The sequence below is a fragment of the Haemaphysalis longicornis genome, unplaced genomic scaffold, assembly GCF_048455015.1.
Source record: "Haemaphysalis longicornis isolate Haplotype H1 unplaced genomic scaffold, Haemaphysalis longicornis Haplotype H1 scaffold_2, whole genome shotgun sequence".
In the NCBI taxonomy this organism is placed as follows: Eukaryota; Metazoa; Arthropoda; class Arachnida; order Ixodida; family Ixodidae; genus Haemaphysalis; species Haemaphysalis longicornis.
Genome location: NW_027526295.1, coordinates 251,140,556 through 251,152,907, shown reverse-complemented (window position 1 = coordinate 251,152,907; position 12,352 = coordinate 251,140,556). Strand labels below are relative to the sequence as shown.

The following is a 12,352-nucleotide window of genomic DNA, read 5'->3' as shown; positions in this document are numbered from 1 at the left end:
GAGAATGGACAGCCGGTGACGGGAGACTCGGTGGAGATCTTGCAGCAGCCGAGGCTACACATACGCTGCCCAGTTGGCCAGCGAGGCCATTGCCGTGACGAGCCAGGCGAGCGGGCTCAATGCGTCCAGGAAACCGAACGCCTTATTCAAGAACTCGAATGGCCAACCAGCACAGACCACCCCGCCCGCATACGACATTGGAAAGGACGGATCGACCGCTTTCGCTCGGGATGTGGTGGTCAGAACTGGACCAGGAGTGACGTCCGCCTCCTGCGCTGACACTTGCGTTGGTCTTAGAAGGGGTCACAACTTCCGAACCTTCTCTATAAGTCCCAGTGGAACCAGTGCTTTCTGAACTTCTGGGGAAACCATATTTAATGGGCGTACATGTATATGCCTAATAGTACACCCTAGATCTTTTGTTGAAAAATTATTTTCAACACTTGTTAGTTTTCTGTAATACAACAAAGCTTAGACACAAAACAATTTCATTTAAAAGAACTGCTTCGAAACCAGTAGCGGCAAACAGAATGCCATTAACAGTCACGCTACCATGCCCAATCCAGCCACTAGCAGTTTTTCTCAAGACACACGAGAGAAACTCCGTGCGAAGTGATAGCCGGTTGCCCAAGCCAGATTTATAATACCAGATTTATGGGCTATTCCCGTCAAGGGTACGCGTATATGAATTATTGGTTGGTTGGTAACCATTCGACCCACCATATTGAAGGTCGCATTTCAAGGCATAAGAAGAAGAAACTGTAAAAGTGCAAACAACGATGGCTGCGCACCTTGAGGCCTTGTCCATCACACGATCTGGGGCACCGGGGTCTTGACGGCGTGACTGTTGGTGCTATTAAATTTTTGGCTGAGGAATTCGAACTGGTTCTATTGAATGTAATAAATTCATCCCTCAAGTTTTTATGGATTCCACAAAACTGGAAGGTGTCCAACCTAATTTTGCTCCAAAAAAATCCAGGTCAGGGTTTCAATTTATACAACTTAAGACCGATTGCTCTGACCTCAACATGACCAAATTAATTCAGGTAATGGTTTTTAAACGGCTAGCTTCTTTCATGCAGGATAGGGAAGTACTTAGTCCTGCTCGGATTGGTTTTTGGTGAGGATGTTCTATTTGGAACGCTCATGTGGACTTGGAGGCTAGGATTCGCTTAGCACAAAAAGGGAAAAATGTTGTCGGAATTAGGGACCTTCGATGTGGCTAAAGCTTATGACAGTGTCGAGCGTAGGATATCGCTAAACAAACTATCCCGCATAAACCTTCCCGCATACCTTTTTGCTTAGATAAGGGAATTCTTGGCCCATCGGGAATTATTTTGTACAAACGAAAGGCTATTTTCAAGAATATTTCTACAAACTAGAGGTGCGTCTCAAGGATTTGTTTTATCGCCTTGACTTTTCAACATCGTTATGAGTGACATTCCTTTACTCCCGGAGGTAACAACCTACGTTAATGCGAACTCTACGCTACGTCTGTACCTTTCCCCTTCTTTATCTCTTTTCCTCTGTTTCCTCATTGTTCCGCTTTCCCCTGTGCAAGATAGCATACTAGGCCGTAGCCTGGTTAACATTCCTGCCTTTCCTTTACCTTTTCCCTCTCTACAGCGTTCTTTGCGGCCGATGTCGATACTCATACGTTATATAAACGTTTGCAGGCCTATTTATCTCTGTTGGAGACATGGCGTGACAGCATTCATTTAACGCTAAATGTGTCTAAGAGTGCTCTACTCGTCTTCCCGGTTGCGTGGCGAGTTTCACTTTCTCTAGATTGCAAAAATCAACTCATTCCGCAGGTAGATTCGCTGTTGGTATTACATACACTTCTGCTCTTGACTGGTATACACATATTAACGCATAAGTCACAAAAGCGGAGAGAGAATTTCGTCGCATGAAAAGGCAATGTGGGAAGCGAGCAGGAGTGCGCCGGGGCACACTTCTGCTGTTGTACCGATCTTGCGTTCGGCCAGTCATGAAGTTTGGCTGCGTCTTGTTTTGCAATTGCGCTATATACAAACTGCGACCGTCATACCTGTTGGAGAGCCGCATCCTTCGATTTTGCCTTAGCCTCCCCCGGTTCGTCTCGAACCGGGTTTGGTACTTAGAGACATGCATTGCAGAACTCAGGGTCCGATTCCTTTTGCTGGCCGTGCAAACTTGCCTCCGCATGTACTAATCACCTCCCCCCCCCCCCCTCCCCCCGTTGGAGCGGCAAATCCTGTATTTATTTGTGCTCCGAGTTTATTTTTGCATCATTGTCACCCAAAGGAATTTCCCCCCAAGTGCAATTCGTTCAAAAATGTCTTGATTGTATTTCTATTAAGCTACATGAAGTTATTCCAGCATTTACTACTGAGCGAGAAACTTAGTTTTTCTTTCAAAACCCCTACCGTTCGGCTGCAAAACGTATATCCCTCTCTCTAATAACCGCTATTTTAAATGAATATTTGTCCAAGTATCCTGCTTTTTCTGTGATTTATACTGATGCATCTCAAAATGGCGAGAAAGCTGGAATTGGAATGTTTTCACAATCTCTAGATTGGAGTTATTCGTTACGAATCCCGTATTACACACCCATTTTTAAAGCAGAATTTTTAGCAATAGCTCTCGCTCTATGTAAACTACCGCAACAGGTATCACAGATCATCATATTATCCGATTTGATGTCAGTAATACCCCTGTCACACGGGCACTTTCAATCGCGATTGAAGTGAATCGCGATCGAGTTTTCGAGCGCGCTCGACGCACTGCCGCTGCTACACGGCCCGTTTCAATCGCGATCGAGAAGTTGCACCGGTTGCGCTGGTGTACGCAGATGGCGTTAACAATGTACTTGCGGCCGGCATCTGGTAACTTCGCGCGGTCGTATACGTATACGTAACTATGTAAATGTTACCGAACGTTTATTTCGGTCAAGTTATTTGACACAATTTTCGGCGTTAGTTGAAGTTTTCACCTTCTGTGCCATTGCTGAGCGGGGACGAGAGTATGGCCGCTTTCGTTAGATCGCGCTTGAGAAACCAGGATTGAGTTCGAGCGGGATCGAGCTCGAACACGATTGAAACTGCAGTGTAGCAGCGGCCCGATCCGGATCGAGCTCGATCCGTATCGGCTCAATCGCGTTTGAAAGTGCCCGTGTGACAGGGGTATTATATCGGCATTAACTTACTCTTTTGACTCTCCCTTGTACTGCACACTATTGTTTTTTGTCCCAAGGCAGGTGAAGCAGGTATGTTTGGCTTGGGTTCCTGGCCATGCGGACATCAGGGGCAACTAAATAGCGGACCATTTACCTAATCTTCCTGTCACAGCTTCCATTCAATTCGGCATACCTAATCTGGCTTTTTTTGCATCTTCAAGATTAAGACGATATTGGCATTTAGACGCGACACGTTTCAATGCACTCCAATTCTTTGAAGAGGATCAACATTTAAATTTCGATTGGAATGTTCATTTTTGTGGTTCTCGGCAATGTGAGGTGACCTTCACGGAGCTTCGCTGCAGAATTCCAAGGCTAAATTTTTATCTGTATAGAACAGCTAGGGTTTTCACCTACAGAACTGTGTGCGGTGCCAGTTCCTTGAAACAATAGAACATTTTTTTTCTCGCTTTTCACCGCTTCTCGGCTGCTAGACAAATGCTTTTGAAGGACTTTTATTCATTTATTTATTTATTTATTTATTTATTTATTTATTTATTTATTTATTTATTTATTTATTTATTTGTTTATTTATTTATTTATTTATTTATTTATTTATTTATTTATTTATTTATTTATTTATTTATTTATTTATTTATTTATTTATTTATTTATTTATTTATTTATTTATTTATTTATTTATTTATTTATTTATTATCAACACCTTCAGGGCCAATGGCATTATACAGTCAAACCCGTTTATAGCGAACTGCAATATGCACCGCGATTTGTTCGATATATCCAATAGTTCGATATAGCCGAACCCGCCTATAAAGAGCTTATTGTTACGAGTTCGCATAGCGCGGTAGCACCCCCCCCCCCCCCCCCTCCTCAACTCCACCATCCCCGCATGCAGAAACGAACACAGTAAAGTAGCCATTAACCATACCCGAAATAATCCATTTATTGCAATTAATAAAGCTTATTTCCGCCTTAACTACCTACTTTACAAAAAAAAAAGCGGTGATTTTTGTTTTCACTTTCGTTTTGGCGGCTACAACTAGCATAGCATTTTCTACACGAAACATTGTTTGCAGCAGTACGAGTCTGCGTTCTACAAAATCGAAGAAGCATTGGCGGAGCACATCGACTGCCGAAAGCGCTTCACTATAAGCATCGGACGGCTTTCACTCGCGACATCATCGGCAACGTTGGCGAGCTCTTCCCACAGTTCACCGATGCTGCTGTCTTGGTCCGGACTCGCTGACTGGGCGCGTTCCGTCGTAAGTCCCACGCGTCGGAAATAGTTACGGAAAGTGTCGGCCGTCACGCCGCTCCGTGCAAGGCGCAATGTCCCAGTCGCGGTTCTTGCTCCTTGGTCGCGGCCAATCCACATCTCAATCGCCGCTCCGAGACCATGCATTTCGGCGGCCATGCTAGGCGCCCGGAGTTCGATATATCGGATGTGAACTTCGTTATAAGGAATATGTTTCCCATGTATTTCCGTAACTGAAATATTTTTGTTCGATATATAGCATAATTCGCTCTATCCGGGTTCGTTATAGCCGGGTTTGACTGTAGAGGGGAGTGGTTACATTCATAAGTATAACGGAAAGAAAAAAGAGCATTTTGGAAAGCGCGTGATTTAGCATGGTTGCTGTCGGTGAGGGCAAGCGATTCCATTATGACGACGTACGGCGAATAAACGACTGAGAAAAAGCGTTCGTTCGTCATGATGCTATGCCGACTTTGTGAGCATTTTCAAGGCGAGCAGAAGAGTACAATGGAGGCAAAATGAGTTTTTCATGCAGGTGTTGGTGATGAAATATTTTGTAGAACAACGAAAGTCGGGCAATTTTACGGGGAACTTCTAGGGATTGAAGGTAAAGAGTAGATATCATTGTTGTAACGCTGGCGGGTTATAGTTAGACAGGATGAAACGCGCAGAATCATTTCGCATCATTGCCAGTGAGTTTATGAGATTGTTAAAGGAAGGTTTCCGAACATAAGAGACATATTCTAATTTAGACCGAATAGCATTTTGTACGACAGTAGGTTAAGGGAAGATGGTGCATTAGCATTATTACGCCTGATGTAACCCACAATGCGATTTGCATTGTTAATAATATGTTCAATATGAACGTTCCAGGTATGGTTGCTTGTGCAGTTAACACCTAGATGTTTATAAGAAGAAACAAAGTCTACCGCGATGCTATCAAAGTAGTAAACAGGTAATGTGTTATTTCTTCTACATACGCGCATAAATTTACACTAACTAACATTGAGTTCCATGTGCCACTTTAAGCGCCAAGCCGATGTAGAATTTAGGTCAATTTGGAGGGTGTTAAGGTCATCGTCACAGCTTATTTCCCGGAACACTACGCAATCGTCAGCAAATAAAATCATATTAGAGGAGACGCACGACGTTAGCTCGTGATTATATTTTAGAAAAAGCAGAAAGCCGAGAACAGAACCTTGGGCACACCGGATTGGACGAAGGTATTAATAGAATTTTGGTTGTTAATTGAACCAAACTGCGGGAGTTTGGTTAGAAAAACTTCAAGCCATGCAAGAAGTTTTGCTTCAACGTTAAGCTGACGTAACTTGTACTGTAGCAATTTATGGCACTTGTCGAATGCCTTGTCGAATGCTTTCGAAAAGTCTAAACATATGCAATCAGCGAACGATGAGCGATCAAGCATGACATAAAGCTTGTGCGTGAAGGATATCAACTGTGTTTCACATGAGTAACTTTTGGCAAACCCATGCTGTGACCACGTGAAAAATAAATTTGATCCCATGAAATTAACAAGGTGTGGAAAAAAGGACATGTTAGAGTATTTTACAAGGGATGCTAGTAAGTGAAATGGGCCGGTAATTGAGGGGTAAAGTTTTGCTTCATGATTTATGATGTAGAATCACCTTCCCCGCCGTCTATTCGGAAGGCAAAGAAGCGTTGTTAAGTGACTGCTGAAAATGGTGGATGAATAAGCACAACTGCTCTTCAAGCATTTAGGATTGATGTCGTCAAAACCAGGAGCGGAAGAAACTGAGTGATTTAATTACCGTAGCAACTCCACTTGGTTCAATAAGTATTGGGAACAAATGAAGGTAGTTAACGGTTTTGAGAAGTGGGAAGCTAACGTTTTCGGACAAAGAAAATTACCCACAAAGGTTTCATTAAAAGTGTTAGCACACCCCTCCGGAGGAATTCCAGTACCATCTGTGTCGATTACATGAACGATATTGTTATCACGAGGATTGATGGTGCGCCAAAACTTTTTAGTGTCAGTAACTAGCATAGTGGCTAATACAGTACGAAAACGTTTCTTTGGCTGACCTTAACGCCGTAACATAGTTATCATTAGCCAGTTTGCCTGCCGCCCAACGCGCATCATTCCTAGAAAGTTTTGCTGATCTGTACAGGCGTTTTTTGTTGTTAAATAAGCGTTTAAGGTTGCTTGTACACCATGGAGCATTACGGCTCGAGAAGATAAAGTGAATCAGAGTGTATTTGTTCGTGAGCTCGCTAACGTTTTTAGTAAACATGTTCCAGTTATTTTCCACAGTTCGATTATTCAAATTATTCACAGAAGCTTGGATAGTGGTCATAGCCTATTCAAAGTGATCTACTGCCTTTGTATTTTCTTCGAGTGTGTTCAAGGGTTTTATTTATTTATTTATTTATTTATTTATTTATTTATTTATTTATTTATTTATTTATTTATTTATTTATTTATTTATTTATTTAAGATACCCTCATAGCCCAAAGGGTATTACTGAGGGGAGTGGTACATGGGTAATAAAAGAATACATGAGTAAATGAGCATAACTTGTCAACGCATGTGCAAGACAAGTATAAAAACGCCAATCTTGTCCTCAATATTTTTCTGACTCGTTTTGATTTCCTTAAAGTCGGCGGCCAGATCAGCCTGGTTTTTAGATGACTCAATGGAGCGCACCTGTATATCTTTGAGGATGCGAAAAACTGCATGCCTTTGCTCGGAAGGATGTGTCGGCAAAGACTCAGGAGCCAGTACGCTGTTGGACCGAGTTCCCGGTTCTTGACTAGTTTCAACATCCCCAGCGCGCATAATTACAAACAACACTGAAACACAATCACTCGCGATGCCACACAGAAGTCCGGGGCCTGGAAGCAGGAATTGGCAACAATTGTCACTTTTTCTGAAATTGGCAATGATTGTTCCTTTTTTTTACTAAACAGCAAAAAGTAGTTACAAACCTGTCATTGGCAAAGGCGCGACATATCAGATGTGCTGTCGAAGCTGGTCCCATGCCCACTGAAGGAATAGCCGCTTGGCCGGGCTTTAAGTCCAACTCAGCAACCGACGTCACCGATGACGTCGATGCGCAGACTGTGGCTGGCCAACCGCAGGCAGATCCAAGAAAAGGGCTTATTCTTGGTGACTGGCTGGTTGGTGTACGGCTTCCACGGTAATCAATTCTGCTGGTTTGCCAGAAGCTTGCGCTGGAGGCTATAGCAAGCACAGCGAAAGGAAAGGACTGGCAAAACCGCGACATATCAGATGTGCTGTCGAAGCTGCTCCCATGCCCACTCTATTGGGGCAACAAATTTGGAGTTTGCAAAAAGGGATATATATAATTGAATTCAAGCTTTTCTTTCTGCTTCAGGTCGCTTGAATTGCTGATCGGTAATATTTATTGGGCAGTTGGGGTTTTAATCATAAACAACTTTCATTTTACGGGCTCTGTCTTCCCAGACATAAACTAGTATTTTAAGGACCTCATGAATTGCAGCACTTTATTCAACCCTAGCCAATCCACCTTTGTGAGTACGTGCCAAAAACTTTGAGGGCATCATCATCATCATCGTCATCATCAACCAAGCAGCTAGCCTTCGTCGGGTTGTCGCCATATTTCGTAAGAATAAAGGTAAGTTACCGACGATATTTGACCGTATCGCACGTTTTCCCACTGGAACACAGTGAAAATGGTCTATTCCGAACTCAGAACGTCACGTAGTTTCTGTGTCCTTTTCCCATCCAGGAACTGGCAAGATGTCCATACTGCTAGTGGTTTTCACATTGGCGCTCGGCGTGCAGGCTGCATCTGCTGCTGCGCTCACTTTCAAAGTTCCCGCCGCTTCCATGCAGTGCTTTCATGAAGACATCGAGGCGAACAAGAACGCTACGGTTCAATTCGTGGTTGTAGCGGGCGGCGCGTCCGACGTGGTCATGACGCTGAAGGGCCCCAACGATGAGACTATATACCGGGGCTGGAAGAATCACTTCGACACGGCAACGATTTTGGCCAACGTGACTGGCACGTATACGGCCTGCTTCTCCAACGAGTTCTCCATTCTCGAGCCCAAGCTTGTCTTCATGAACTTCCAGGTTCGCGAGAAGAAGTCACCGCCACGGCTCGGCGAGAGCGACAACACCATGCGTGGCATAGAATCATCTTTGGAAAAGGTGCGTGGCGAGCTGGACGCGATCGTGGACCACCAAACGCACCATCGACTGCGGGAAGCCCACGGGCGGAAACTCGCTGAACACCTGAACCAGCACGTCCTCGTCGCGTCCATCGTCGAGACGCTGATTGTTCTGATTATATTCTACGCAAGTTGTATCACCGTCAAGATGTTATTCAATTAGTGCAGGGTCGTCGTGTTGGTGTTTTAGAGGAGTGCGAGGCTACGCGCCACCGTACCGCTGTGACAGAAAACTTCGATCTCCTGATTGTCTATACGTTTTCCTGGTAGACATTTTACCTTGAAATTAAACACTGTTCGTGTTTGTAGTGTCTTGTTCACCTTTCGTCGCCCTGCGTGTGACAGAACTCCTCGTGCCAGGAGGAGGCTGCGTAAGGAGGCGTTTTTGAGATGTACCGTTTCAATTTCAGTTGCTGTCACGGTATCAGGCTTTGGAGAAGTCTACGATCAGCACTGGACCGGCACAAGCTGCAAATAACGCCTATTTTTGACAGATAAAAATCCCCTAGCACACTGTGATGTTCAGGCCCCTGACTGCTTCACTCAAGAAGAGCCGCTGCAGCGATGTCCTATACTTCTGTCACTTGTGGCGCCCGATGATGCAGTTGTATCGCTACTCTGCCAATGCCCCTTGGCGAGCGTACATTATATATAGGCTTCAAGCCCACTACTGAATCGGTAGAACAGGATTAGTGTTGCTACACGCTCCTCAGACCTATAGGCTATAGCACATGGAGTGGTCACGTTCAGTAGGGTTTGCACGCCAGCTCAAAACACGTGTTGATTGCATGTGCCTGATAAAAAATGGCAAAACCCCATTGTTATGAACGCATACACTAGGACCTATACAAGAGTCTGTTACGCGGTTACGCTTCATTGTAAATTTGCGCGCCATAACAAGTCCATAATGCATACTCTGCATTTCGCTCTAGATTGCCACTGGAAGGCTGAGAAGGGGATAACAAGCATAATAAAGTCGAGGATTTGTAAATAGACTTCATGAGATACGTTAGTACGGAACAAATATATATCTGCAGGTACGCCTCTATAATTTTGTGCGACAAGACAACAGATTCATTATTAAGCGCTATACCATTTTACACGCCCAGCGCTCAGATTTCGAGTGTCAATTCTTTTTGTCATGAGTCCGTCATCCACCTACATCTATCTAATATTTCGTAACGCACCGTTTGAGAAGAGGTGTTGTAGAGAAAGGCAAAAACAGCATAGACCCTGTCTCCAACCATCGGAAGAGGAAAATTCCCTATTTAAGAAACGTGCCGCCACACTTGCAGCTTCTCATTCGTCGTACTCCTCCACGCACAAGTACCATGGTTATTTAGGCCGATGCAAATTTTATTTCAGTGGGAAAGAAACAATGGTTATCTATTCAGTTTATAACATAATATGTTAGTTGTGCTTTCGCGTAATCCTTTTTATAATTTATTGCAAGCTTCACTGGTTATTGAAAATGTTACACTTAGGGCTGCCTAAATTGCGAGCTGCATCAACTCTCCCATTCACCTGTATTACTATTTGTTGCATTGAAATCATGAGTGTTTCGTATTTCTTCCTTTGCACTGTTGCGTCGTCGGTATAAGCCAAGATAAACATCCTTTTGTGAGGAAAACCTTCTAATATTATTCTGGTTTTAGTGCTGTAGGTAATGTGTATTGCATAGTTCAAAAGTTCGTTTTGGGGTTAAGCAAGTTGTAAAAAAATGTTTCTGGATGTCTTTGTTCTGTTAGTTATGCTTAATACTTTGTACTCTTCAATGAAAGTATATTTTCGCCCCTGTCACAAGGTTTGAAGGTTTGAGGAATTAATGACAGATGTTACAATGCATAAGAGCTTTCCTTGCCCTTTTAATGTGTCTATACAACGCAAGTGTCTGATCAAAGTTTGAAAAGTGTTTTTAGGTGTGCTTTCAAGAAGTATGCACCGAATGACTTTCATTTTTGTGTTCTTTTTACCGGCAGTATTTTCTCGAGTGGCTCGTCGATGAACAGGAAGTCGTATACAACAAGCTTTTCAAACTGAAACGGTAGATACAGTTTAAAAGAAGGCACGTTGCTCTAGATAAATGAATGTTCAGCAAATTTCTTTCAGACAATGTTTCTGACACAAAAATATCTGGGATACTGTACTGTTTTTTTTTTAAACAGCCTTGTATATTAATGTTGGGCAAAGATTTTCACATCTGGAATTTATGGGGAGCCCATGGTTTTCCTAAAGAATAATTTTTTTTGCAATAACGTTCTCTCTACGGAAAACCCATGTGGAACCAGATTGAGATGTTACGGTGGAGGATTCCACCTAAATAACTCTACCACACCGGACATCAACAGATAAAGGTAACAAAATATAAAATATCTTGGTTTTATTCTTTGCAGCTATCCATCTTGGTGCCAGCTCGTCAACTTTATCTCCACGAAATCTTTAAAGAAATTAGGTTACTTATGACGTAAGTTGTCCTAATTCCCCAAAAGCCCAAAATTACTGAGGTCTAGAACACTGATTCGTCCTGTGCTTCACTACGCATCTTCCGTATGGAACCCCCCCAAACAAGGGGAATTAATAAAACCGAAGCCATAAAAAAGATATCGGATTTATCTGCACTCTCGATGACCGCTACTTCTCGTCTTCCCTTGCTCTACCCTCTCTGTAACTAATGACGCTCCGCACGTTCCAACTCAATGATTGCTTGAAATTGTTCGTTCATTCGGCGCGTCGCATCTGTTATCATGAATACAACCCATTTGACTCACCGTCTTTCACCAGAAGCAATCACCGGCTTAACATCAAGTATTATCATTACCACCACCTACAAATTTAGTTTCTTCAACAGTTGAGCATCGGAACGGACTGCTCGGTGCTATACGTTTCCTGTATACCTGGAAAAATTTGCAGCTGCCCTATCTGATTTGTGATGAACGTGGTTTTTGTTGTAGCATGATGTTGCTCTGTTTAATTGCTCTGTTCAATGCCCACTTCTGCCACAGCCTTAAGTGGGGCTACAGTAAGTGTCGCGGAGCGACCGACTCGTTGCGGTTGAGCCGCCAGGGAAGGGAGCCGTCAGACACCCTAATGCAGGGGTCTCAAACAACCGGCCCGCGGGCCGCATGCGTCCCGCGGACCTTTTGATTGCGGCCCGCCTTGCGCATAAGTGTCTTCGTTCATTTACTGTAATTTGTTTGTTTTTTTACCCACCCAAGGCGGTCACCATGTGTTGAAGCATCACCGTGCAACAAATATTTCATATTTCAGAATCGGCGTCCAGATTTTAAGTCACCCTGCAGAGTGGTATCAATGCTTCTTCAATGCTGACGCCAAATTCCATGCAGAAGTGACCCATAATATTTACAAGATGTGAGATAGGACCTGTTTCTTTCAAATGCCAGCGTTAGCTGAGATTTAGTTACAACCCCCCCCCCCCTTCCCCATCTTCGTTTCAACAACTTCTTCGCTGTCCCGGTTCCTGCGGGACTATATTTCGTGACTGCGGCCCGCCCACTGATGTGAGCTTGAGACCCCTGCCCTAATGGAACATCTCTTTAATGGCGATGGCAGACTGATCTGCAATGATGATGATAGTGTAGCGGTGTGTGCCAGGAGCTTCTTCAATTCTTCGCGACCGTAAGTATGTTCAAATAAATAAATAAATAAATAAATAAATAAATAAATAAATAAATAAATAAATAAATAAATAAATAAATAAATAA

General features: G+C 43.4%; 1 pseudogene; it reads left to right on the top strand.

Moving 5' to 3' along the window:
- The first annotated feature begins 8,196 nt into the window (after positions 1-8,196).
- On the top strand, positions 8,197-8,793 carry LOC144168590 (transmembrane emp24 domain-containing protein 7 pseudogene; annotated as a pseudogene).
- Positions 8,794-12,352: the final 3,559 nt, after the last annotated feature.